The sequence below is a fragment of the Oxyura jamaicensis genome, chromosome 4 (assembly GCF_011077185.1).
Source record: "Oxyura jamaicensis isolate SHBP4307 breed ruddy duck chromosome 4, BPBGC_Ojam_1.0, whole genome shotgun sequence".
In the NCBI taxonomy this organism is placed as follows: domain Eukaryota; kingdom Metazoa; phylum Chordata; class Aves; order Anseriformes; family Anatidae; genus Oxyura; species Oxyura jamaicensis.
The window spans coordinates 40,126,371-40,153,799 of NC_048896.1; the positions used below are offsets into that span (position 1 = coordinate 40,126,371).

The window sequence follows — 27,429 nt, forward strand, 5'->3', positions numbered from 1 at the left end:
TAAAAGGCAAGCATTCACTTCATTTTGAAGAGAACAAATTGAATACCACACAGACCTGTATTTGCCATAGTTTTTTGCTGCTCTACCTGTTTTGCAGCTCTCCTGCTTCATTTCACAGGTTAGTTCGTCATGACACAAAGAAATAGCCTTGTACACCGGCTGACAATGATTATATGGAGTGTATATTTTGTCTACAGGAACCAGAAGTCATTAACGTTGGCAGGCTATGTCAAATAACTTGGTCTACCTCTGATCCTTGGAAGGCAGATATTGAAATTTTGGAAAACCACCCTACTCTCATAGTGCTAACCATCAAATTTCTCCTGTGAAAGCCAGGAATTGGGTGGCATTCAGATTTAATTTCCCTGTCTGAGAAACTTCTGTGTGCTGTGCCAGTATTGGATAATACAGAGGAGGTAGAAAGTTTGCAGGATTACCTGAGAATAAAGAAATAAAGAGTTATTTGCACAAGGAAAAAGGTAATGTAATGCTAATAAGCAAAAATGGCATTGCATAAAACAAGCCAGGAATCCTTATAAGAAGAATATGTGTCATATAATTCACATATAGATTAAAAAATATAATAAAGATGTAATTCCTGGTAGATATAATTTCTATGCTAACCCATGCCTGCTCTTTCCCCTGTCATCATAACAGAGATGATTTTTCTCACCCAGAATGAATCACTTCTGCTGCAAGCCTGTGGCAACAAGCATGCCTCTCCAAAAAGGGAAAAAAAAAAAAAAAAAAAAAGATTTGAAAAAGGACAATCTTTCCAACAGCAAAACAAGTTGAAACCCGAATTCCTGACTTAGGGCATAATGAGGCAATGCTCCCATTTTTTGACTGCCATGGGAATGGCACACATATAAAGGCTAGATATACAACCCAACCTGAATAAACCTTATAGATAAGGAATAATATGTTGTAAAAAGTGATAGATCACAAAATGGTAAAACAGGCAGGTGTTATCACAGATTTTTCACAAGGGAAACCTGCTTCTTTACATTAGTCTCCCACAGAAATATATTGTGTCAAGTGTGTTAATATAGGTATGCTTATGGATACATTTATAATGGCTCATGCCTCTAGGTGTCTTTATTTGGATGAATTAATCTTTTGCTGTTAGGTTAACTCCTGAAATATTTTTCTTTCTGCTTATTTTTAGAAAGTCCTTAAATTAGAACAGCCTGAAGTGAAAGTTTGGTGGTTTTGTTTGTTTGTTTGTTTTAATTGTTTTTTTTGTTTGTTTGTTTGTCTGTTTTGGCCCATAAATAATTTATTCACAGAGCAATGTATCTTCCATCAACCCAAAGCAACTTGTGAATCTAGGTAAATTCAGTGAACAGAGACAATTGAATATAAAGTGGAAAAACTTAGGTAAAAGCTAGACTACTAGAAGAAGGTGTTGAAGACATCCTTTGCAGCCCATTTCTCAGAAAGTCCATTGTTTCGGTCAAGCCACCATGCAAAATATTTACCAATACATAAGAATATAGGAACCACATTGTAGAATGGCGGTGGTATAGAAGGAGCAGAGTATAAGAATAAATGCCTTGCTGGATCTGGACATTCTTCTAGTACACTCCTCTATGAAGGATGCATAGGGCAAACATGATGTGGTGCTTCCTTAGAGTGGTCTCCCAGGCTCTGCAGGGTGAATTCCTAGACCTGGGGTGGGTGACTTGGCATCTACTTACTCTCAAAGCATTTATTTTCTTTGAATGTGCCCTGTTGTTTTTTGATATCTACATAAGGTTTCAGCAGCTATGACAGTTTGCGGCCATGAGTTCCCCAATCTAATGACACAAGCCATGAAGGAGCAGGTGTTTTGATCCCAGCACTGCCTGGTTTCAGTTTGCCTTTTAGTTCTCAAACTGGAAGAGATGGGATATTGATCCCTGTTCAATATGCTTTTTTTTCTTCTTCTTTTTTTTTTTTCAGTTGCATCCAGGCTCAAACCACAGAAGGACACCCAAGTCTTATCTGCAGCACTTTCATTTTCCAGCACTGTCTTCACATGAGCATCTAAGATGGTTAAATCTAAAAGCCATTGGCATAGAAACTTAGTTTTTTATGCCAGTGCTTAGTTAGCTGCCTGCATCTGACAGGTGTGACAGTGGATGCTATAGCCTAGAGAGCACTTTGAAAATCTGGACCCAGTTACAAATGCTGTGTTCTTTTTAAAACCTGCCCTGATGTGTACTGTGAGTTTTGCATCCCTGTCAGGTTTTGGTTTCTCTCCTTGGTCCCCTGTGTTAACAGGCCAACCTAAGATTTTGCTGTTTATCCAGCTGAGCTGAGAGTGGGAGGGTTTTATCACAACCATTCACAGAGGCTGTTTGGGATTTAATGGCTTCTAGCAGGGAACTGAAGCAAAATGTCCTATTGTACCAATAATTTCAACTCAGCTGTGACAATTTGCACAAGCCAAGGATCCGGTCCCAAATAGGGTGGCTTCTAAATTCACATTTTTCTAAGAGCAGTTGCCAAATATTTATAAGCCCTGCAAGAGCCTTAAAGCAAAAGCAAGGAAGCATCCCTGTCCTAGATCTCTGCCTGATGCCAGGGAAAGCTACTTTCATTTCACTTGTAAAGGCTGGAGAAAATCACTTCCATTGATGAGAGTGGGAGATGGGGCAAGAGTTACTACCAAAGAAACAATATCATCAATATCATCCAGCCTTCTTTTTTTTTTTTTTTTTTTTTTTTTTTTTCCACTTCTCTATGTGGGGGAGTGGTAATGAGATTAGTGCTTAAACTGCTTTAAGAACTTTATGGTTTTGCAGCATGATGAAAACAAGCGCACACAACTTAGGCACGTAGTCCCTTACAATGGGATCCTACTGCTTCCGTGGTGGGTGACTGGTGTTTCCCTATGGAGCAGGACTCCCTACAGCAGCAGGCTTCTTCTGTTTCTTTTCCTTTTCCTTTTTTTTTTTTTTTCTTTCCTTCTTTATTCTTTTTTTTTCCTTCCTCTTTAGCTGGTTTCCCCTAGCGTAAGGAATTCCTTAAAAATTTGAAAGAGTGTTATTTAAAGCTCACCTGCAGTCTGATTCAGGGTCTGGTCAGCCCATCCACCATTCTTTATGGAGCCACCTTGCTGCATGTATCAAAATCTCTCTCCTGTTAGGCAAGCAATGACGCTCCATGTTTAATGAATAGAAAACAAGAAAGTCTTGGATATTTTTCCTTGGCGATAAAACGTTGTGAGCTCTCTCGGCTTTTCTGTTTCTATTTGCTGTGATTTTAAAGTACAGTTGTCTTCCACTTTCTTCAAGTGTATGATCAAACAGATAACACTTGGCATCTTCATGTCCAAGCTGCATGGGAAGGGACAAGGGTGGTCCCTCACCTACTCGGCTAGGTGTCCCCCCACCACACTTTCTGCAGGGTGGGGAAATGGTTATTCACGCTTTGCCTGCAGTCCAGATATGTTGCATCCCAGCATGGTCTGCTGCAGAGCCTCAGTGAATCACATCCAACATCCCTGTAAACATTTCTCTTCAACAACAGCCCTGCAGGCCACCGCCACATATTTGCATTACTGTACAAATACTTTCCGTTGTGAGCAACATAAGAAATCATTGCCCATTGTGTTTCAGCTCCTTTAGCATTTTCTGAAAATAGAACATACGCTGAAGTGGCGTAATGCTGCGCTTCGAGTCTGGGTTTGAGGGTTTGGTTTTTTCCCCTCCACTATGTTCATCCTCTTTCAACGATCTGGTGGTGAAGCATCTGTCACGGAACAGCAAGTTTTGCACCTGTATTGCTACTTCTGAGGCACTTGAAATAAGACATCCTCCTTTCAGCAGAAGGCTGGGTTTTGGTTACCAGCAGATGTACAGGAGTCATTACACCTGTATGTGAGGGGCAGCTCTGTCCAGGGCACGGCACACCCACTGCTTAGCAGCATGCAACACCCAGGCAATGAAATAAAAGTACTAAATCAAGATGAAAATGCAAGATAGGTGCAGATTGGCTTGAGTGTAATACAGTTCAAGCTGAGATTTGATCTCAGCTTGTGTATTGTGTCACTTTACACCATGGTGGCTCTGCATTTTTCGGTTCATTTAAGGAGCCAGGTTTGTTTTTAATTTTTGTGTTTGTGTTGTATTTGAAATTGGCATTCTCACTAGAAATTGTGGGTTCTATCATTAAAAACGTGACAAATACAGCTAAATTCAAACCCTGTGATGCTGTATATGTATCCACACCGCTTACCCACTTCTGCTATGAGAATAAACCAGTCCAACATAAGCACCCATGTGCCAGTAAAGCCGCACTCCACAATGAGGTATGAAAGTATCCCAGCTGTTGCATACAGGAACGGCTGTGTGTCTGGGCTCTTAGAGGTGTTTTCCTGCAGTTCCCCTCCTGCTTCACTAATTCCCTCCCTTGCTGCTCTCCTCCAGGACACCTCTGCTGTGGTTCCCACCAGATCAGCTGTTTTTGATGGCTGAGACAGCATGAGGAGCCCACGCCTGCCCCCAGCCTTTCTTCTCTGTGGTTTCTGCTGAGTGCTGGGGAAAAGATCCAGCCTGGTGAGCTAAACCTACGTATATACACATGTATGCATGTATTCATACATATATGTGCACATATATACAAATATAAACATATATATTTATAAATATATATATTGAACATATATGTGTATGTAGAAATGCATGTATTAATATTAGAAAAAAATCACTGGACCTAGATGATCTTGAGGTATTAAACTGATTTCTATCCCTCCTCCCCACCCCAAAAATATAAGAAGGAAAAAAAAATTAACTAGTGTTTTAATTCCTTAATAAAAATCGTTGAAATATACATTTCATCTGATCAGCCTAGCTATCTGACAAGGGCAAAGCTATTTATGACAGAACAGATATTTTATGTCCCCCCAAAATATAATAAAAAATCAATTTCTCAATGCGAAGTATTTCAAGAAATAAATTCAGCCTGATATTCTACTAAAGCACAACAATTACTACTGGAAACTCATAAACAACCAGAGACCCATCAATATATTAGTGAAAGGTAAATATGGTATTGATTTTTGAAAGAAAAACAAAAGTAAGAGGTGAAAATGCTTCATAGGGAAATAAATCTTCTAAAAAAAAATGAAAGAACTGATATCAGCAGAGTTATCTCTGAGCACACAGAGGAAGAAAAATGTATAATCTCTGCTAGATCCCATAAAAAATAAACCTCCATGCATATGTAATTAAATATAAAATATAAAATATGAAATAAATATAAAATATAAAATATAAAATATAAAATAAATGTTTTATTTATTTGATTTTATTGCTTTATATTTTAATATATGGTATAATATATAGCTATAATATATTTTATGTATTTATATGTATTTTGTTAACAAAAAATAAAATACAGAATCAGTGAGTAAAAGGTGTTTGGTAAATGTGGTGCCATTGATTTTATACCTTCATAAGATATTTTTTTATGGAACTATATTTTAGAAATATAAACTGATTTACAGACTCTGAAGTAGATTCATGCGTAATACAAAATCCAAGTGTTTGTGACCACTCACTAGAAGAAAAACACCTGTAAAGCACTGACAAACTCATTTGTTCTCTGTAAATTTTGCTGCAAGATACTTCTGGTAAAGCCCGGTGCTTGCTTTTGTCATTTTATGGTTTCTTAATTGGGGTTCTTAAAATATTCACTTAGCACACAGGGGAGGTAAAGCAGTACTGTACCATTTAAGTAACTGATCACATCGCATAAAGCATTAGTCTGGGATGTATTAATGTAATTTGCCATCAACCAGCATATTAAACATGTTTGCATTACATGTTTCTTGAAAATTTTCAAGTAACAAACAAATCAGTAACAACCAGACTGTTTGTATGTACTTCATGAGTGAAAATAAGAAGCAAAGTCGTTAATGAATTGTTTCCCAGTTCTGCTCTCAAGCATTTGAGGGCTGTCAAAAAGTCCACAGAAGGAGCAATGGTAAATAACAGCACGTAATACGGAGACACGCGATCGGGTAGCGTAACCCAGAGTTTAGTGGCAGGCCCTGACTTAGTCGACATTCTCATTACTGTTCTGAAAGCAGGAGTAAATAGAAACATAATGAAATCTGTGGACAGCTGGTAAGAATTGTCCATGCTACTGTCAAAGAAAGGGGAATAAATAAACCAAAAGAAACGAGGGGTGTGGATGCCAACTAAAATGGCATTGCTTGCTAAATCAAACGAAGAAAAACCTTCCATGCATACTTATGAGGAGAACCACAGGTATGTCTCTAATTAATTTCCTGGCCAGGCACCAATTACCAGGTTCTCAGCTGGGAATAATCAGAGCAGCTCTATAACAGTTGATGGAGCCATCAGTAAGGAATGAAAGAGTGAGTTGGTGTCTGTGGTGTGACAGGTATCCTCTGGATAAGGAGCATGACAGCAATAGGGAATGTGGCAAAGACCAAAAGGAAGCCTTTGGTGCTGTGTGGTGAAGTGGGTCATTTATGTAGCAGAGAGACAGCAGTGCTTCAGACACAACCTAGAGCAAGTCTTCTTGCTGCCAAGGCAGCCCTCTAATCCTAGTCCCTAAATGGAGCTTATGTTGTGAGTACTTTCCAAAATCTGTGATATTACTCTTTTCAAAGGGTGGGGGTGAATAATACCAAAGATGTTTTTATAGGTCTTTGAGCTTGAAATGGTTCACCTGAAGGTGGTAAACTAGCATATGACTTCCAGAACGTTACTTGCCCTGACTGTCTTTCTGTTTCCATACTGAAAAAAAACATTGCTGCTGAGGCCTAGAAGTACTGTTTTGCCTGTTGTTCTCATTACAAGCCATTCGTGCTTTGTTCAGACAACTTCATTTGGTGTATATATGTATTTTATTTTTCACTTAAACCCTGCCAGTGAAATCAGCCTCATCTCCAAATTGTCGCGCATTATCAGTAAGCGACTACTTTCCAGTACTGCAAGCTTTGTGTGTTTAATTGTTTGTAGAGAATAGGGAAATATATCTTGGTAGCAGAATAACTGGTTATATGGCAATGCAATGGTCTCATGTTTATTTTGAATAGAGAATTCTTCTCACATAGTTGGTTTTGGTATTTTTGTTGTTCCGTGCCCTGAAGTTTGTCATAGTGGGGGAAGCGAGGACAGGGAGACACCTGCTGCGATTCCTTAAAAGCAGGTTAGGGACGTGTGGGAATGACAGATCAATTCAACTGGAAGGAAAAAAAATGCGCTATGAAGGGGCAGCACCTGGCTATGTCACTGATTAAGGATAGAAAGTAGGTAAAGTAGGTGGTATGAGTTAATGACTGGTCTCAGTGTGGATGGAACTTGCTGACAGAGCTCCTAAAAGCTGCATGCTGAGAGTTGTCCTGTTCAACATACTTATAAAGAACATAAAGTGCAAACAAGGGTTGACTGAAAAATTACAAATTATATTCTAAGGTGGAGAGGCTAGGTAACAAAAGAGCAGGGACTGGAAAGACTTTCGGAGGAGAGTGACACAAGTGACAAAGCATGTGGGACAGATTCTCCATGACAAATGAGCAAACAAGCTATGACTTCTTGCTCCAGGGAAGATCTGACTGAGAGAAAACCTGGCAGTCTGTAGGCTATGATGTTAGGATGAGGCAGGCACAGAGGACACCCATGGAGGTGCAGCTTCACTGAGGTTTTACCGTGGGCTGCTCTATTGGTGCCTCCCATCTTTGTGTCTTCAAGGGAGAAAATGAGCTTATATGGGAGAAATGCAGAGAGCATTGCTAAGCTTGAAGAAGCCACACTTTAAATGAGAAACTCCCTGAGAAGAAAATGGGTGGGAAAGTATTTAGGAGAAAGTACCATGTGTGCTCATGCCACTCTTGCACTCCAGCTGTACCCTTACGAACACATCTAGAGAGGAACATGCGGTTTGTGCGTAAGCTGTTTTCATCCAGAACATGAACCATCTGCTGCTTTTAAAACTTCTGAAACTGAGCGGCCTTCTCTCCCTGATTGGACCTTATCTTTAAAATGATGATCAAATTTTGGGACTTTCTTCTGTTCTTGCTTTTGCAACCCTGAACATTGCTCTTGGGAAGTATTCTGGAGTGACAGTTTCAGCAACTGGAAGGGCAAAAAAAGACATGATAATCACTGTCAAAAAAGGGACTGGAAAAAGACACAGAGATTAATTATGGCTGCAAAGGAAGGGGCTTCTTGTACGAGTGATGATAAAATAAAAATAGAGGGAAGGAAGAACAGCATGGGAATTGCAGTCAGGTTTCAGAAACTATTAGCTGTTCTGCTAATAATCATACCAGTATGGCTAGAGATTATTAAAACGGTGCAGCCTAAAAGGCTGTCAGATTGTGCACCATGTATTCTTCAAGAGATGCAGAATACAAGGAGTTTTAAAACAATAGGAAAGTAATTGGAGATGTGTTGCTATCTTGGTCCAAGTGAGAAAAGTTAACGTATAAAAATCCATTTGAGATTTTATTTTTTCCTGTTAATGGGCATAAGGTATGCATGAGCAGATCCAGCATAGGGGCCTTCAGAAGAAGGGAGGGATACTACAACATCGTGGATACTGCTTTTCTGCTTCATGCGACTGTCAGACTGAGAATGTGGGAAATGACAAATATGTATGATCAACAAGGACATAGAAAGCATAAATGCAATTACTTGAAAATTGCACAGGAAAACTAGTACAGTACTGCATATATTAGAAACACAAGCCAATAAAAACAGGAACAGTGGTCTTTAGTTATTATGAATACATAATACATCTACAGGAACATGTACTAATGTTTAGTATTTATATACTATAGAATAGAAAAACCGGTTGCTTCAAGATGAATATTGAGATGTGGCTGTCTGCAACAGGAATGGATCCAACCTGATGACGCGGGTGGCCTCTTCTTGCCTAGTATTCTTTGTACAGGAAGGTCATGCATGAGCGATAATAGAGGTAAGCCTGAACAGCTAAAATGCACTTTTCTGTCTTGCCCACTTCACTCCCTCCAGCTTCTGTGTGCAGGATAAATTATGTGGCCTGAGGACATCTCACCTTCAGCCCCTGTTTAACCCAGGGGCTGGGATATGCAGGACTATTCTGAAGCAACAATTAAAGGTCCTCACTGTGAGTGTAGTACCTTACTACCTCTTCCCTTCCCTGAATTAAACAGTGTCTTTATCTCTTTTGGGAAGACTTTTCCCTTTCAATCAAGCGAAAAAGTAAATATGTTTTGCTTTAAAAGTATAAATGAGCCCCAGAGACTTGTAAGAGGGGGATGTTCAAGGTCAGAAGAGGGAAAGCCAGACGTCTGCAGGTGTTTGGTCACTGAGCCAACATACAACATATACACATGTATGTCAGTCACTGGGAGGTTATGAAGGAGTAGGCAACACCAGAGCTTTGAATCTTGCAAGTTAGAGGACAGCCACTTCCACAATTTAAAACAAGCAAACAATACCAACTAGTCCATTGGTAAACTCAGGAGTAATAGAAGAAAAACTTAATCCAAGAGCTTAATCTCTGCTTCAGTATAGCAGAGCAGAAGGGCAAACAGCTAGTGTGCAAGAGAACAAGGAAAGCAGTGGAAGTAAAAGAAAACAAACAAAGCAACGACAACAAAAGTCCAATGTAGTGCTGTCGTGTTTTTTGACATGCAATAGAATATTGCAGCGGTCAACAGTGTTATGCTGCCTTAGGATCACAAATTTAATGGGTAAACCTGATTTCTATTTTCTTTGCATTCCAGTGCTTATCTTCAACGCGCAAGTAGACACAATACAAAAAGTTCTATGGGCTCTATTTAAAAACATTTGTCCATTGCAGAGCTTTGAAAAGCAACGGGCAAGTAACGCATGCCCAACATAAACTTAAATCTAGGTTATCATAGATGGATCACTACAAAGCGGATATTTTGTTTCCATCCATCTCCATGAAATAATTGTGAACAGGCATGTGGCACTAGGTGAGAAACACTGGAGAAACAAGCTGTGCAGTTCTCTTGCTGCACAGATCAGCAAGTTGTGGCTGAGTAAGATGTACCAGAGGAAAAAGGTGTCATGGATAAGAAAAACAGATGTATGCTCTGTGCACATTGGTGAATGTACATCAGCTGAAGTGAGCTAAGGTCTGGGCCCAATGGCATGTTTTCTGGGGAAGAAAGCTCATCTTTGTGGCTGTCCTCAGGTTTCAGAATCAACAGAGTGCTCTTGAGAGGTAAGAACCTGCTGGCAACTGCTGAGGCTTTGTTTGGAGTACAGAACTGATGTTGTCTCCAAGCCATTTATAGCTCAGTGTTTAAGTGTTGAAACGGGAGTTTGCTCATCTGTTTGTTCCTCCATCTGGGTGTCTTCATAGACTGCAATTCCTCATGTGTAGTACTGAAGAGCACAAAATACGGATGAAAGTCAAAACTGACATAGCAGTTTATTTGGAAAATGAGACTTGAAACGTCTGTCATTGTTTACTGGTATCTGGGGGGTTGACTGAGACCAGTGAAAGAGTGTGGTGATATAGGAGCCAGCCATTTGCTGGTCAGTTTGCAGTTTCAGTTTACCAGTACCAGGCCCCAAAAGTACCACAAGTACCAAAGTCTCCAAAAGTACCACATCTGGAAAGTAGTTTGGACATTATTCCAAGTACTGCCTACTTCTTTGTTATATCGATACTCATATCCCTCAAGTCACCACTATTCTGCTCTCAGCTTGTTTCACTGAGAAACTCTTGTGTATACTAATCTATTTGTGGTACGTCCTATACATTAGGGTGTCTGGATTAATTTGGAAATCTTAAAAGGCGCACTTGAATTATTGATAATACAGCTCAGAAAATGAAGTGGGATGGGACGGCTTTCAGTGTTATGAATAATAAACACTGCTGCTCAGGTGAAGTTACTGAATGATGAGTTCAAACTCAAGGAGATGCTACCATGACACATTCTATACATATCAGGCTACCTACAGTCTTTCTACGTATTTGTTATTTTATTTAACAGCCATGGAGTAGTATGGATTAAAGTGTAAGGATTTAGGAGCACAAGTCCTGTTGGCTTGTGGTGAGATGATGTGCCTGAAATTTCTTTTGAAGTCTGCTCCTGTTATCAATTGAGCTCAGATTTCCATTTAGATACTGAAAGGTCCCTGAAAGCACGCACACCCTCCTTTCCCCCCCCTTTTTTTCAATGTGCTGGTAGATAAAACTTTATAGTCCAGCCTATTAGCCTTCATACAAGGTGTTAGATACATCTTGCTGGCTCTTCCTTCTCTTTCAGAATGTGTTTCAGCAAGTCTTTCTCAGCTCTAATGAGCACAAAACAAATTGGCTTCTTCTATAAACATACTTATAAATATCCAGCACTGAAGTTGCCCTATTTATACTGTTAGTGTCAGTATCTTTGCAATGGCAAATATTCTGGCACTCAGCATCTCACACAGTCCTCCAGTGAGGGTCCACTGGGCCTTTCTATGTGTTGTTGATCTCTTCTGACTTGTTCTGTTCCTCAGTGTTTGGTTTGCTTTCTCTTTCATCACCTCACATTACACTATCTGAAGATTAGATCTCCTGTTTGTTGTGGATCACTTTCTTGTGACCCTATCAAAATAAATATAAGATCTATAAAATAAATGTGCAAAACAAAGATATGCCAATCAGCTGTACAGAAGGGGGAAAAATCGTATTTCGATGACAGCTGATACAAGTTAAAAGAAAAGTGAACTTATTATTAAAATATCATTCCACTGAATTTTGAAATGGAACCCAGAAGGCAAAACGATCATGAAGGAGACCAAAAAGATCAGTCACATGTCTTTACACAGCAACTGATTTCTTAAAACCATGATTTTATGTATAATCACTTTAGCTTTGTTTTGACTCAGTCTTATCTATTCTTTTGTTTGTTTTGTTTGTCTTCATCAAATTGTATGCATTGGTATCTGCCTAAGACTTCACTTCATGTATGTTTAACTGAGGGGGGGCTTCTCTACTGTTTGGTACGAACTAGTCTACCTGGTTTCATTATTTGAAATCTTCCAAAATTTCCCTTGCAATATTGATTTCTTTCTCTTTGTAACCTGATTTAGTCTTCTTAAAAATTAGGATCGCTTTACCCCTGCAGCATAACCCCAAGTGAGAAAGTTAATTTCCTATTCAGTTTAGAGTTTCGCTCTTAATACCATGCATACTAAATTCACATCACTGCGGTTTAGGCCTCAGAGTGAGCCTTTAAAACACTGACTTCTTAGCTATGATCGTTTCCTACTTTTGTTACACAAATGGCTTTAAATCCTCTCACTGTGCTGCAAGAAGAGCAGCATTTTCCCTTCGTATCTTCTCTTGATACTGCTCACTAGGAGTTAGGTGAGATAAGTGGTTACAGATGATACAAGCATTATAGGATCCATGGCTAAAAGTACTGCGAAAGCACCATGCCCAGCAGTCCCTGAGGGGCAATACAATATTCCTGCCAGTAGCTTGAATTTCTCTCAAGCCCAGCAAGCAATGTGAACTGGAACCTTATTCTTCTGGACATCAGCATAATTCATCCTGCATGCTAATGCTGTGATGGATGCCAGGAGTGGATTTCCTCCTCTTCTTCATGGGAGATTTTGGCTTCTTGTAGCATGGAGAGGTTCCGTGGTCCTGGCTGATGGAGTCACGCTAAGGTGCAGCACATAGCATATAGCTTCAAATATCCTATAGATTAAGACTAACACATTATTTTCCTACAGAATATGAGTGCCAAGTAGATAAGTGGTGGTGTACTGTTCATATACAACATCCTATTTTCTATGAAAATAGAACGAATTGACAAGCAGCCTGGAAATTACTGCCTGCCTCCTTTACAGGTCCTGGGAGTCATTCTGACTCTTCTTAATCCCAGCTGCTGCTTTTGCTGTTTGTTGAATTTCTCCTGGTTTCCCTGAAGTTTTCCAACTTTTACCAGCAGCTGCAACCAATCAACCCCCTTGCCTCCAAATCTGCTGCCAGTCCCAGGGAAACCTCTCTGGCTGCATGGCTTATTTTCCCTCTGCTATTTCTGCTTCCTGTTGTTTCAACAATAACTACGTGGAGGGGCATTTAATTGCTCTTTCCATTTAGCCTGGATGAAGTGTACTCAGCACACCCATGTGCTTTAGCATGGCTTCTAGATCAAAGCCCCTCTTTTACAACAGTTATTTACATCTTCCAGACTAACTTTTCCACCCACAAAGAGAGGCTTTTACCTTCCTTTTCCAAAATGAGTATAGCACTTCAAAAATGCTGAGCCAGATCTGCCAATTCAGGAGTCAAACTTAATTTCAGAGATCAAATTAATGAAAAACAAGACTAAACAAGTTTTCAAAGTACTGGTTCTAGTGACAATTTTTATATCCAACCACATTATTTATATACTGAAACAACATAGGTCATGCTTTCCAAACATCTAAAGTCTTACAGGAACATGGTATTGTTGAGTTTCAATTAAGCTAAATTATTAATGATTTTTGTGTCTAATTGCATTATTACCTCAACTATGGACAGATTTGGGTCAGCAGCTCAGATAATTCTTATGCAGGGCTATTTTGTGATCCATGTCCAAGCTACCAGTCACCACCAGTTTTCTGCAGTGTGTTTGCATGGCCTTCCCAGTTGCAATGGCTTTGTGAGCAAGGTGGATCTCGGTATGTACATAAAGAATGGTAATCTGCTTCAACCAGACGTCATGCTTTTGGGGGCAGCACCCCACCCTGAGCATCTGTGCTAGAAATTCTTCCTATGTCCCTACTGCCTCCCCTTCAAGAAGCACAGAAACAGCACCACTGCTTACAGAAAGAGGAGTACAGAAGGAGTACTTCTTCCACTGAGACACTAGGAACCCATCTTCCACAGTGCAAGACTTTGGGATTACTGATATGGACTGAGAGGAAATACGTCAGCTGCATATTAGGGAGGGACTGGATGCTCCATGGCACTTTCTGTCCTTTGTGCTGTTCTGATGGTGCCAAGCTGTTACAAACCTGCTTTAACTGGCTGGTGTGCCAGTATTAAATAATTTATTATTATTAAATAAAATTATGATTAAATAAAAAGGTATTATTTGATATTATGTTTTACAAATAATCAAAAATAATTATTTATTGAATTTATTCTGTAATATGTGGCGTTCTTTGGCTGTACTTTCTGAGGCTTGGGTTGGAAGAGACATTAAAGATCATATAATTCCAACCCCCCTGCTATAGGCAGGGATGCTACCCACTAGATCAGGTTGGCCAAGGTCATATCCAGCCTGACCTTGAACACCTCCAGGGATGGGGCATCCACAACTACTTACAACTTCTCTTGGCAACCTGTTTCTGTGCCTCACTACTCTTACTGTGAAAAATTTCCTCCTAATATATAGTCTAATTCTATCCTCTTTTAGTTTAAGACCATTTCCGCTTGTCCTATCATTATCCACCCAAGTAAAAAGTCCCTCTCCATCTTTTTTATAAGACCCTTTCAAGTACTCAAAGATTGCAATGAGGTCTTCCCTGAACCTTCTGTATCATGATATATATATATCGTGATATATATACATATATTACAGTTGTATTTTTGTTATAACAAACTTCACATTGGAAAAATAAGTGAAAAGCAACCCACATAATACTTGATCATGAGGTAAAGAAAGCATTGGGAAACATATCTAATACAGGAGAACTGGCCTAAAAAATAAAAAAGCCTGAAAAGAATAAGTGCGTACCCATGAACTTGTGCAGATGACATGCATCTCTGAGAGTAAGGTAATCCATTACAGAATGTAATGGCTCAGTGATAGTTGTTTATGGAAGTTCATGAAAATCTGAGAGAAAGCCAGAAAGTAAATGGGACACGTATCTTCAGAAAGAAAGAAGTCAAGAAAGAAAGAAGAAGAAAGGAAGGGAAAAGAAAAAATCAGTCACAGGCAATTACAATCCATTGAAATTAATTTTAATCCACAGTAAAATAATGAAACAGTTATTAAAGCTCTGCATCTACCTGGGGAATAATAAACTAACAAGCAGCCTATAGTGGTGGGACGGGGCAGCCCAGACACTTTTTCACTGTTTCACTGCTTTCTTCAGAAGAATGGCAAAATTTGTGGCTGAGGGGAACCTGCCACACTGACAGCACCAGGATATGAGCAAAGCACGCTTCAGCCTGCTTTGTGAAATGAGATCTGGCTCTTGCAGTTAATTCAAATTGCTTTGGGTATGAACACTGTCACCAGGACTGGGAGCAGACTGAGGGAACAGGCTTTTGTTCACTTGTCGGCATTCTAACGTGAAGACTTTCTGGTGAGGCACTGTGATGACAAATGCTATATTTTGTGTCTTTATTCATGATTTTTTGTAGGGAAGGGAGAAAGATTCAATTATTATATTTGCCAAAAATACCACATGAGTACTTTACAAACACCCCTGAAGAAGAAAATGGATTGGAAACCCAAAACATTGGGTGAGAACACTCATATAATGTATCTGGAAAGCATTAACTTGAAATTGTGATTTTTTTTCCATGTGAGAAAGAGTTCTGGAAACCTCTAAGGATGCAATTTGGATCTGGCACGGGTTTTCTGGTGCAAAGCACCAAACTGAATGTGAAGGCCTAAGGTCTATCTGTCTGTGTGATGAAAAACCCGAGTATGCTAGGGTGATAACAGAGTAGACTATAGGGAGTCTTACAAAATGATAGAGCAGCAAAACAAATCAATGCAGTTTGGGGTTGCCAGTGCAGGTAGGTTATATCCTTCAACGGCAAAAACTAACTCTTCTTCATGTTTGGAATATGGCATTATATTGCACTACCTCATTACCTGTTTGTACCAAACACAGACTTGTGGGTTTTCAGATTAAGAGAAGAAAAGATGTCAGATGCTTGGAAGACTGATACACAAGAGGAAATTAGGTAGCTTTAATATATACCTTATCTAATCAATAATTAAGCAAAGAAAGGGTAATGGTTTAAAAATATGTAAGAGACGGCTAAGTATTTCAGATGATGCATGGTCCCAGTTCAGCACAGTACTTAAACACATGGACATATCCATCAGTTCTGCAAAACACTGACAGACGTGATTTCAACGGAGCTTAAGCACATACCTAAATTTAAGCATGCACTGAAGTACTTTGATTAATTGGGGCCATAACCACAAGTAATGGGATGAAATTAAGAAACGGAAAATGTAGAGCGAACAGCAGGAAAATCTTCCAAACGGTGAGATATACGAGATGAGGGAGTAATCACTCAAGGGAATTGGTATAAACCTCATCCCTGGACACCTTTCAATTTTCACTGGACAAAGTACCAAGAAAATATCCTTTAAGGAATAATCTTGCAGTTGCCTCTACAGGAGACTACAATGGCATGACCCAACAAGATTTTTGTGTCTCATAAGTTTTTCTGGCTTGATTGCAATATTAAGCCCAAATCACACTTTTAATGTGCAACTATAGCATGAGAGGCTGGTGACTTTCTCAAGCTCTTCCTTGACTTGCCCTGAAATTCTTTGTTTTGTTGTTGTTTTTGTTTCATCTTCATAATATGTAATACTACAAGAAAAAAAAAAAAAGAGACTATAATTCTAGTGGTTATTTGTCTTTTTCACTTGCTGGCTAAGCACTGATTTCATTCTCACCTCTCCATTAAAACAGAGCTTAAAAATACATAGCAAAACTAATTTCAACTTGTACAGCTTCGTTCCATTCCCAGAGCAGATGTGGTGAATATCATCAGAGAGGTAATCATATTTAGGAGAATCTCATATCTCTGAGTACCCCAACAGAGGTAGCAATACAAATTTTGAGGGGATGAGTGTTTTTTTCTTTTTATTATTTATTTTTATTTCTATTTATTTATTTATTTTCCATGTGGCCCCTGGAAGAATGGAGCAATAGATTCCCTAAGGCTGAAGTGAGGGCCTTTCCTACTAGAGAGAACAATTTTGCTGTGCCAAATGCAAAGCTTGAAACACAATGGGCCTTTTAATTGTTTTAAAACCTACTTTTACGTAAAGTAAACATTTGCAGAAGGCTGTGCACTGTTTGCTTGGACTTTTGGGGTTATTCTGCAGCCTTGTGGGGGAGGCCAGGTGTTCTTTAATATGACTTCACACAGGTCTACTGGAAGTGGAAACTCTTGAGACAGATCTGTTGTAACTTTAGATATCTTTCTACCTGAATTTCAACATGGTTGACATTTTTTTCTTCATTTTTGCAGTGTCAGTGAGATGGGCCCTGATTTTTTTAGTGAGAAAACAGAGGGTTTGTGTGTATCGGTCTTAATTTTCCACAGCACATTAATACTTCCATAATATCACTTCTTAACATAAAACACACACTTCCATGCCTATCTAACCAGCAATGCATATTGGAACGTGTGTTGGAATTCTTCTGACTTGTGGTCTGAGCTAGCAAATGAGATGAATTAATTCCTCTATCCCACTGAAAAGGACAGTCTTGGAAGGTTGCATAGCCTCTGCCATAGGGGATCCTTAAGATTTTGTTAAAGAAACATGTGGCTGGGATAATAAATGTGTTGGTTCTTGCACTGGGGATGTTGCATGGACTAGATGGCCGCTTTTGGTCCTCTCCAGCTCTCTAGTCTACAATTTTTCTACATTTAAAGCCAGTAATACACTCTCTAAGCAGACAGTTGTGGTCACTGCTAAAAAGCATGGTGAGTCGTTGCTTGTGTCAGCACTTGGGCACCTGCCCATGGTGGTGGTGGGTGCACGTTTGGGTAATTCAGCACGGCCACCCGCGTGGCCACCCTGCATTTTGTGAGCCTGAATTTGATTTGGTTTGTGTCTTTCTCTCCAAAACTAAAGGCAAATGGACAATGAGGTCAGGGAGGAAAACATTTATTATGTTTCAGCCAAGCACCTTTATTTCTAGAGGCCTGCTCTTGGCACTGAAGAAAATTGTTCACACTGTAAAACAAAACAGAATTCTTGTCCATTTTCCAGATCGTCCCTGGCTCTCTGGAGAGTGGGGGATTCGCATTTGGGGAGGGAAGCAGGGGATTTGGGGCCTATCTTGTTTAATATCTTCATTGATGACCTAGATGAGGGAATTGAGTGTACCCTCAGTAAGTCTGAAGACAACACCAAGGTGGTAGTGTCGATCTGCATGAGGGTAGGGTGGCCCTTCAGAGGGATCTGGAGAGGCTGGACTGCTGGGCTGAGACAAATGGGATGAGGTTTAACAAGGCCAAGTGCCAGGTCCTGCACTTTGGCCACAACAACCCCATGCAGCGCAATAGGCTTGGGATACGGTGGCTAGAAGACTGTGAAGAGGAAAGGGACCTGGGAGTGCTGGTCGATGCTCACCCGAACATGAGCCAGCAGTGTGCCCAGGTGGCCAAGAAGGCCAACGGCATCCTGGCCTGTGTCAGGAATAGTGCAGCCAGCAGGAGCAGGGAGGTGATCGTCCCCCTGTACCCTGCTCTGGTGAGGCCGCACCTCGAGCACTGTGTTCAGCTTTGGGCCCCTCACTACAGGAAGGGCATCAAGGCCCTGGAGTGTGTCCAGAGCAGGGCTACAAAGCTGGTGAAGGGCCTGGAGCACAAGTCCTGTGAGGAGTGGCTGAGGGAGCTGGGGGTGTTTGGTCTGGAGAAGAGGAGGCTCAGGGGTGACCTTATTGCTCTCTTCAGCTACCTGAAAGGAAGGTGTGGGGAGCTGGGTGTTGGCCTCTGCTTGCAGGTAACCAGTGATAGGACTAGAGGGAATGGCCTCAAGTTGCCCCAGGGGAGATTTAGATTAGATATCAGGAAAAACTTTTTCTCTCAAAGAGTGGTCAGGTGCTGGAATGGCATGCCCAGGGAGGTGGTGGAATCACCGTCCCTCATGGTGTTCAAGGAGCACCTGGACAAGGTGCTACGAGATGCCATTTAGTAGCTCAGTGGGCAGTATTGGCGATAGGAGGATGGTTGGAATAGATGATCTTGTAGGTCCTTTCCAACCCCGTGGTTCCATGATTCTATGATTTTCCACCTGCTGGGGACCTGGGGTGGGGCTGGGGAGCTCTCCCTAGGTAGGGCAGAAAGGAGAAGGTTGGTGCCCAGGCGGCTGGCAGTGTACGGCTGCTCGCAGAGGGACTGCAGCGTAGCCAATCCGGAGGTGGGGAATCCATCCTGGAGCAGCCCGATCCCGACGTCCTGGCTGCAATTGGCCGCCTGGGAGGGGATCAACGGGCCGAGCAGCCAATGGGCAGGCGGGGAATCCAGCGGGTGATGGCTCTCTGCTGGGCGGGGGTCGTCGTGGCTCGCCTCGGCTGGGCTCGGCGCGGTGCGGGCCGGCTGCTAGGTGGAGCCCGCGTCCGCGCAACCCAAATCCGGGCCCTCGCCGCTCCCCCGCCCCTCGGCTCGCCGCCCGCCCGGCTCCGTGCGGCCGCCGCCGGGCAGGGCAGCAGCGCCGCGCCGCCTCCCGGGCCCCGCTGCTGCGGGTGCTGCGGTTCCCGGCCTCCCCCCCCCACCACAGCCGCGTGTGTGTGTGTGTGAGCGTGTGCGAGTGTGCACGGGGCCGCCCGCGGCCATGGGCCCCCCCCGCGCCCGCTAGGCACGCCCGCCGAGCAGAGCCGCTCCGGGGCTGGCGGTGTCCGCAGCGGGAGGAGGAGGAAGAGGAGGAGGAAGGATTCGGGGTGCCGGCGGGGCCCGGGGGGCTGAGGGCCACTCGCCCCCCTCTGCACGGCCGCCTTTGTGTCGTCCCCGAGCCCCGGCGGAGCGAGAGGCCGGGGGCAGGGTAGCGGATGCGAAGAGCGGCTGGTGCTGGAGGAGGAAGAGAAAAAGGGGGATGGTGGAAGATTTCTTGCCTTTTTTTTTTTTTTTTTTTTTTTTTTGGTGGTCTCTCTTCGGCAGCGGCTGTTCTTCCCCAGCAGCAGCAGCAAGCAGCAGCAGCAACACAGGCAATGACTGTGCCGCATCCGACTCGCCTGGCCGCTGGTGCCGGCTCCGGGGACGTCTCGTTGCCCTGAAGTTGCCCACCTGGAGGAGGTAAAAGCGGGGCTGCGGTCCCAGGGGGTCGGCGACGACGGGGGAGAGGAGACAGCGATCGCCTCCCCCATCCCCACACACCCTCCGTCCTCCGGGAGGGAGCCAGCGTTGCAGAAGAACGAGGCTGTAAAGGAGAGACTTTTTCTTCTTCCTTTTTATTTTTTTTTCCTTTTTATTTTTCTTTTCAATTTTCCTTCCTTGGGCGACAGTCCTTGCCTCTCGTGTTCCCTTCCTCCTGTCTGGGGGGCTTCGGTACTGTGGCCAGGTCTGCTTCCTGCCCCCCCCCCCCCCCTGTTTTTTAATGGATGGATTGTGGCAGCAGCTCCCTGCTGCAGGTTGTTGAGGAGCCGATGGGGACTTGCATCTCAGGAGCCGGAGGTGACTAAAGGTAACTAACCACCCCACGGATCGATGCTCAGCAGCCCTCGCCTGGCCGTGAATCACACCCGAGCCCAGCCCCGCCAACCCGCCTGGCTGTGCTGGGCTGAAGGGTGCCGGCTGCCCTGGGCACGCTCTTGGATTGAATGGTTTCATAATAAGGATAGTTCCCTCCAGGAGAGGTGCGGGGGGCTGCGTCCTCCAGGTAACGAGGGAACATCTCTGGGTCTGCATGCTGGAGGGCACAGCGGGGACCGGGGTGTGCTGCTAGCTGCGAAATGCCTCTTGGCTCCTCTTGGCTCCAGCGGCGTTTGGAAGGGATGGCTGTGGACAGCTAGGGTGGCGGGTAGACAGAAGAGCCCCGATAGGTTTTGTTCCTGCGCTTTCCCTTCCGTTTCGCTGTGAAAGGCAGCACCACGTTGGACTGGTGCTGCCGTTATCCTGAGAAATTCCTGAGTTTTCCCGGCTGCTTGGTTGCTCACCCCTTCGTGGATGCATGTTTCTGTTTAATCGGTGAGGGGTGCCTCAAGAAGCGCCTGCTTTCCTGGATGGCAGGAGGCGGTGAGTGGGCAGGGGCCACGAGCAGGGATGTTGCTGAATTTGGGGTGCATCAGGGGCTGTTTGTGTGCGGATGTGGGGTAGGGCAGAGGTCTGCATCCAGCCCAGCTTCCCTGGGTTACAGGTAGGTGCGAGCCTCTGTTCGCCTTACAGCCAGAGAGGGAAACATAGGCTTCAGGTAGAGAGATGCTTTGCTAGAGATCTTAACATTAGTGCTTCTCACCTCCTGCCTGTAGGACTGTGTTTGCTGGCTGTAACAGTAGGGCTGGCATTCAGCAGAGAGATTTTTTGAGTAAGAAGGATCAGTATGTATGGGTGGAGGAAGAGAATTGCATTCCCCCCCCCACCCCCCTTCTTTGTTTGAGTTATTTGCTTGCTTAATTATTTATTTGCTTTTGCCTTGCAATCATCTTTTGACTGTTTAACTTGGAAATATGCTTGTAAGCCTGATGGTTGCTCCCTGCCATGAGCCGGAGAGCAGTCCTTTCCTGTCTCTCAGTTTAAGGAGCCTCGCTCAAGCTGCTGCCTTCATTGCTAATGAAAATTGAGGTACAGTGCTCCAGAAATGTGTCCTGGCTACCTTAGCTTTTGAGGTCTGTGGCTAATCAGCAGGCTTGTGTCCAGAGTTGTCCATAGGAGCAGCATAGTCGTCATCGTCCCCCCCTGCCTCCCCCCCGCCATGCATTTACTTGTTTTTTTCACCCTTTTCCCTACAGATAGGCAGATGTTTGGTTTTGCAGGAGGGATTGCAAGGTAGGAAAGGAGCCTCTCTTTCTCTCTCCTTTCCTGATAGGCATGTGATTCTTCTCTGCTGTACTTAAAATGATTTTTATATGGCCAAAAGAAATGGCTTGTTGTGTCCTTGTCCCTGTAGTATTCACAGCTTTAGCCAAAACAGCGGAGGTCTGTTGTATTTACTTTCCTGTTTAAATTACTCACTGGGAGGTATTAGCATTTCCACTCTCCCAGTCCTGGTTCCAGGCAGCTAGCTGCTTAGGAGGAGGCAGAGATGCAGGAGAAAGGGTGAAAATGCCATCTGTGTCTTGCTATAAGGCAGAAAGGTGGTCTGCTAGTATGCTGGCTGCAGCTTCTTTCTGTATTGTGGCATGGATTATTCCAGGGTACTAGATCAAGATTTTCAAAGCTGGAAAAAAAAAAAAAAAAAAGTTAATTGGAGTTAAAAAATAAATACATTTCTTTTTGTTGTGGAATGCTGTCTCTTAAAGACTGCAGCCAATACTGCTGGCTTGGTATTGAGTAGCAGTGTGTGCCTTGTAGAGCTCATTTATCATAATTTCCAGGGGTTTGCGATATGAACAGGCTTCTACTGTGTATTCATTAGGAAAAATCCTTCCACTGAGTTTTATGGGGTAAACCAGGTGTTGCAGGTTAAAGAGGCTGCTGTCAGAAAGCCTACAGTCGTCACTTAAGAATACCAGACCAGGAAGAGAGAAAATCTGCGTGCCCGTGCTGACGGTGGGTGACAAAGTTCAGATTAGGGCTCTGCTGTAAAGCGGTATTTTTCTAGAGGTAAAACAACTGCTCTCAGATTGCAGGAGGCGCGGTATGAGCAGAAGGGTTACAATCCCCTTGTTGTGGTGGAGGCTGCTCCAGATCGTTAGGAGCACTTTTCCTTTATTTAGTGTGGTTAGCTACACAGTGACTGTTGTGTTGGTACCTGCCAGCAGAAATAAAGCTGACACAGATCTCCTGTGTGTCTGTTTGCAAAGGGACTGAAGTTTTCATAAAGCTAGAATTGGCCCACGACTTCTGTGTGATTCTGTTGTTCAATAAAATATGAATTCTCTTTGCTTCTGGGGCCTGTTTAACAGAGGATATGTTTAATTTTGCATTTAATTCCAGAGCAAGCTAAGTGACGGTGCATATCGATTACGCTCAAAATTTGGGTTACTTGGTTTCCTGGTGCCCTCTGGAAATCATGCAGCAATTTCTTATCCCAGGAAACTTGTCCCCTAGGGCATTCGAGGCCACACGTGGCAGGGGCTGGGTCTGTCCCCTGCCCTTTGTCTGCTGCAGCTGGCGCTCAGCGGCCCTGCATCCCCCAGCTTGGGATGCCACCAGGGTGTGCAGCCAGGGGCGATGCAGTGGAGGTGCTCAGCTGATGCCTCCTGGCATTAATTGCAGAAGAGACTTTTGCTCCCTCAGCAGAAAACGAATCGCCCTGCCCACAAGCGTGGAGGAAAAAAAAAAAAAAAGAAGCCAATGCCCATTACTGGTCGGGAGGGAGACGCGAGCAGGTTTTTAGGTGAGATGCATGGAGGCTGCTGGCTGACAAGCTGGGTGTCTGCATGCTTCACAGTCCCAGGGCTGTGGTCCTTAAGGTACCTGCTCTGCCTGGTGAAACCGCTGATTGTTTTCCCAGCGAAGCATGCAGTGGGAGATCTTAGCTGAAGATCTTTATAAGGTTTTTATAAGGCTGTCTGCTGTTGCATTCTCCCGATCACCTCTTCCTTTTCAATTCATTAAATGATATGCGATATGAACCCATTTAGCTGCTGCTGTCTAATTAGATACACTTTCTCAGTTTGCTTGCAGAAGGTTCAGAAGCATGGAAGCAAATTTGTTACCGTTACTCTTTGAAGCAAGAGTCATGGAAACAGGCTCTCTAGAAAAAACAGATAAAGGTATAAAAGCAGATGGACTGGATTATTGGCCAGCGCTGGAGAGCAAAATGCGTGACCTCTAGCCTCGGTCAGCACGTCAACTGGGGAGCATGATGCTGCTCTGAGGGCTTTTCACATTCAGAGCATGAGTGTCTGCATCATCAATACGAGTAAATGAGATGCACACAGGAGAGTGCAGTCTTTGTAAATGGAGTAGTCCTGGGAGTTGCTGATTTATTATTGCAAATTTTGATACTAATAGTGTTGGGACTGGTGTAGATTGACAAGGAAACTCTTTCATGTGTGGCTTAGTATAAAGGATGGGCTGAAGACCAACAAAAGAAATGAAATTGGAGGAGAAAGAATGGATCAGGGAAAAGCTAAAATATGGAGGATGGGCACAAGGCTTGTTATGCTTTTAAAAAGAAGAAACTTATTTAATTATGTTGCTTGTTGGTTGTAGAAACAGCTCAGTGCTCTGATTGCGGTGGTTTTGACAAAACTTCTTATTCCTTGGAGCATTCCTGCACATCACAAGAGAGTGTTGGAAAAACAACAAGAATTATTATTTTGTAGCAGGTGATGATACTGCTCTGAGAGCTAGGCATCACAGCGTTAATGTGTTGGTTGGGAGAATGCTGAGCCACCAGGACAGCCCTGCAAAGTAAACAAGTGTTTTCCTGCCACTTCACATGAGGCTGCTTACCAGAGTGGGATATCCGTGGTGAGCATTGAAGCTTTGAAGAGCTTTTACTGTATCTCATATGGACTACTCGTTCTTCCCTGCTGGCCCCTTTCTTTTTCGACAGATGCACTCCTGCTGGGATGTGAATACTAGAAATGTACCATGTTGCCAAATTTTGCATGTATATACACACTTCAGTCTCTGCTATATGTATAGGCCATGCTTTCAGATGTCTGTGTTACGGAGCTGGGAAACGTGTTGTTTATAGCAGTTCGTTGTGCCCTGGGTTATTTGTAGGAATGTAACTGTCCCAGGCAAGGCGTGCCGGCATCTGACTGCGTCATTTCCTAGGGTCGTGTCTACCTTCACAAGTCTTCGTCAGCATCCTCACCAGCACTTTATCAGACACTCGAGTCTTCACTTGGGATGCATGTGAATATGTCCTCGGTTTTGTAGGTGCTGAGATCCTCCAACGTTCCCTGATCTGCTCATGTCTGCAGGCAGTGGAAGCTCCTTAAAGCAGACTGCTAAAGTAGAAGAGGAGGAGTTTGCTTTTAAGCATCTACTTCTAATTCTTGGCTACTTTAATGACAAGGAAACCACCTCCTACTCAAATCTGTGATGCGATTATATCTGAGACGTTACCCATTGCCTGTTTTTAGCCTCCAAGTTTGCGGTGTAATGCTTTCTTTACATTTCTCACTAGATAATATCTGCAGTGCATGGTCTGAAATGCATGTGTTTCCTTGGTTCGTGCAAGCCAGCCAAGTGTTCCTTTTTAAGATGACTTGTCCAAAGACGCCTTGATTTCCATTGTCGTTTTTCCTAGTGAGTAAGAGCCTGTGGAATTCAGTCACCTCACTGCGTGCTGCCAAGTAGGAATTTCAACCTGTTTTGAACTTTGCAAGCGGTCTGTACATAGTTGTTGTTCCCTGTGAGATGAATAGGTGCTCTTCTACTGAGTAATGCAGCAGGGCAGGGGTTGTGATTTCTGCAGAAGGCACATACGGGATGGAAACTGAAAAACTGAGACAGCAGACGGATTGGGAAAAATGGGCCCAGTGTGCAGGCCCATTTTTCCTCAGTGGTCTTTTTGAAGAGCCTTCTGACTTTAAGTCAAGCACATTTACCTGTCATTGCACCATACGTTTGTAGGTATAGGAAGGAAGCTTTCCTTTTCAGGCAATAAAAACCTCATCTGAAATTTGTTCTGTACCACTGTATCAGTTATTAAGTAGTGGTCAACATGGCATTTTTTCAGTAGCTATATTTGTAATAACTATGTAACAACATAGTAACAACTATGTTTAAGTCTAGCAGAGACAGAGGAACCTGAAGATTTTAAAATGGCTTTTTTTTTTTTTTTTTTAACCTTTCATGTCTACTTCTTCAGGCCTGTAGCTGTCCAAGGGAGGTGTCACTATAGCTGTGATCGAGCTCCCAGTGTAGCTGATGGAGAGCTTCTTTTGGCTTCAGCCTGAGCCACTTCAGGTGCAGGAGAGGGAGAGGAGGCGTCTGTGATAAGCTCTGCATATGCTCAAGAAATACCATTGCAGAGCACAGTGATGGAAATACGACCCATGCAAAATACTGCGTCATCTGTAGCTAATGCACTGGAACAGAAGGGCATCCTGTCTGAACCTGCAGGCAACAGATCGTGTTGTATGCTAGTGAAACCTATCCTAATTTATCTAATCTGAAGGTCTTGGCTGGTTAGCAAGTAGTTCTGTGGTTGTTCTTTTGTTTGTTTTAGTTTTCTAATGTGAATTATGAGTAGTGAAGATGGGGTAATGATTTCTTCCCCTGTCGGAGTCGAGAAGAGCTGATGCTCAGGAATCCTAGATGTGGCATCTTTTCAGACACATGCCCCCGCTTCAGCATCACATTTCTAGTAACTATATTGGAATAGCCTTGCCAGAGGTGGTATTTCCAACTGAACAAAGCTGTGTGAACAGGTGAAAATTAGAAGAACATGCAGGCTTCTAAAATCTGCTTATGAAAACAGATAAAATTAAGACATTTTTGTTTTAGACCTGACATCTTTCGGTTTCAAGGGACATGAAATAGATACCGTTCAGAAGGAATCAGAGAAAAATCAACGACTAGAAATTTGTTACTATTACAGAGCATCCACCATTAATGTATGGCCTCACACTACCACACTTTCTTTTTTTTTTTTTTTTTAATAAACATTTTAGAACATTTTAGTCAACACTTGAGTAATTGCATAGAAAGCATTTTAGTGGTTATAAACCTAATGCTTCAATTCATTGCCGTGGATACCTTACAGGGAACATCTTTGAAATATTTTGTACTATATTTTGAATAGATTGGATCATAGCTTTCCTACTATTAAGTGGAATAATTTACCGATCTGATTGCAGTTGCATTGATTTACACCAGGTAAGAATCCAAGTAACTGATTTTAAACCTCCTCAGTGGAACTATGTGTTTCTTAAACTTTTGATGAAACATCAACAGGAACATTTTCTTACAACAGCGCAAGGGTAAAATGAAGTGAATATGAGTGCATGTGCTTTTACTGAAGTGGTGCGCTTAAAATGCGATCAATGCATTGCCCTACTATGGAGTCCTGCGCAAAGGTGCCAGTGTTTGCTGGTGCTGCTCTGAAAAGAGTTCTAGTCTAAACCTGATGCTTGCAGATTACACTTTGGAGATGCTCTAACTGGTAGAAACCAGCAACGAGTTGTTTACTTGTAATACTCATCAATATAATAAGTCCCTTCTCTATTAACGCTTGATCTTTGGCTCCCGTGGAGTGGGAAAGGTTTAGTTGCAGACATGAAGAACTTGAATGAATAGGCACTGTTTAAAATTAGAGGGCTAGAAAGCGTTGTGATCTTTTGGGGAGCAGACACAGAGCTCTGATTTTTGGGTCTTTTGGTCAAAACTGGGGGAGTGGAAAATAGGGAGCTGTACCTATACTCCAAACATATGTATGCAGGTATGTGCATGTATGTATGCTTTGTGAATGATGCTGTTGATTCGTAGAGATCTTTTTAAAATTCTGTTGCTAGAAAATTCTCCATCCCTCTTGATTTTCTGACTCTTGTTCAAGTTCTAGAGATGTAGATGCAGTGATGGACAACAACAGCAAAACACTGTTTTACGGTTTCAGAGTTTTGACTGAGTTTCTAGGTTAGTGGTCAGATGCCAAAATAAAACAAACATTTTTTTTTCAGATAAACT

General features: G+C 42.8%; 1 protein-coding gene and 1 long non-coding RNA gene across 2 annotated transcripts in view; both read left to right on the forward strand.

Moving 5' to 3' along the window:
- Positions 1 to 6,477: 6,477 nt before the first annotated feature.
- Positions 6,478 to 14,037, forward strand: LOC118166537. The gene is made up of 3 exons (XR_004750559.1): positions 6,478 to 6,587; positions 8,804 to 8,943; positions 12,831 to 14,037. It is a non-coding gene; the product is annotated as an uncharacterized LOC118166537 (long non-coding RNA).
- A 5,773-nt stretch (positions 14,038 to 19,810) lies between these two features.
- Positions 19,811 to 27,429, forward strand: part of ADGRL3 (adhesion G protein-coupled receptor L3) — a 264,971-nt gene continuing 257,352 nt past the window's right edge. Inside the window, exon 1 of the mRNA XM_035325512.1 lies at positions 19,811 to 20,362. The gene's annotated coding sequence lies outside the window, so the exon portion shown is untranslated. The remainder of the gene's footprint in view (positions 20,363 to 27,429) is intronic.